Source organism: Propithecus coquereli, unplaced genomic scaffold (assembly GCF_000956105.1).
Source record: "Propithecus coquereli isolate 6110/MARCELLA unplaced genomic scaffold, Pcoq_1.0 Scaffold186, whole genome shotgun sequence".
Lineage (NCBI taxonomy): Eukaryota > Metazoa > Chordata > Mammalia > Primates > Indriidae > Propithecus > Propithecus coquereli.
The window spans coordinates 518,598-519,625 of record NW_012143412.1 but is presented as its reverse complement, the minus strand read 5'-3'; the positions used below and the strand labels follow the sequence as shown (position 1 = coordinate 519,625).

Here is a 1,028-nt window from a genome sequence, read left to right as displayed (position 1 = left end):
AATAACAAATAGCTATATAAATAGCTGACGCCTTGTTTGAAAGTGACAGAATTAAATTACCTTGTAGTTCCACAAACTGGTCTACAAAATCTTCAAGCTGAGGCTCATAATCTCTGAGCAATTTATAAAACACTTCCAAAACAACCTCCGCAACTTCCCACTATAGAAAGACACAAATATTTCAATAACAATAAAATAGTACAAGGTTAAGGCAGCCTTGCCAGGCTTTTCATTTCTCCCACTTTTTCCTCCAGAAAATGAGGGAAGTCCCTCATCTACTTTAAATTTATACTAAGTAATAAAGAAATCTCAATTTATTTTGCTTTATTTTGCTAACGGATAATGAATTGGCTCGTTTTCAAGGTAAAACATTTTTTAATGCATTACTAATAAAGACACATTTTTATAGCAGATGTTTGGGCTTCATTGACAAATCTAAAGCATTTGGTATGCAGTCACAGTCACTTTACAATTAAACATAAGATTTGGACACTTCTCCAAGTATCAAATATTTCACATTGTCTCTAAGAATCTTAGCTGGGAAAGATCTAAGAAATCATCTTATCTAATCATCCTTATGTTAATAAGTGAAGCCAGTGAAGCTCAGAGCAGTGAATGAATGAATTCTCCAAGACCATACATAAAGCTTGGCAGCAAACAGGCTGGAAGTCAAGCACAGGTCTTTTAATTCTTAGACCAGGCTTCCATCCCACGGCTATAGTCAAAGAAGATAAGAAGACACAATCACTGGTAGGCTTGCCCCGAATGACCACATTATCAGTTTCTTATTAAAAATGTATTTAAAAGTCATGAATCAAGTAAGGAAAAGTACTTTTGCCAAAGGAAAATTATGTACAACTATACAGACAGTAAAATTAAAATTTTGCTTAAAAAACCCACTGCAAATTATTGTAATAAGACTGGTTTGGTCATTATAGACAGGGTAGTTTTTAAAATTATTTTAAAATCATTATTTCCATTGCATATAATTTTATCATGCCTGAGTTTGGGAATGGGAATATAGGATG

General features: G+C 33.2%; 1 protein-coding gene across 1 annotated transcript in view; it reads right to left on the bottom strand.

Annotated features, from left to right (window-relative positions):
• Positions 1–1,028, bottom strand: part of NUP205 (nucleoporin 205kDa) — a 129,034-nt gene that overhangs the window by 70,039 nt on the left and 57,967 nt on the right. The window lies entirely within an intron of this gene.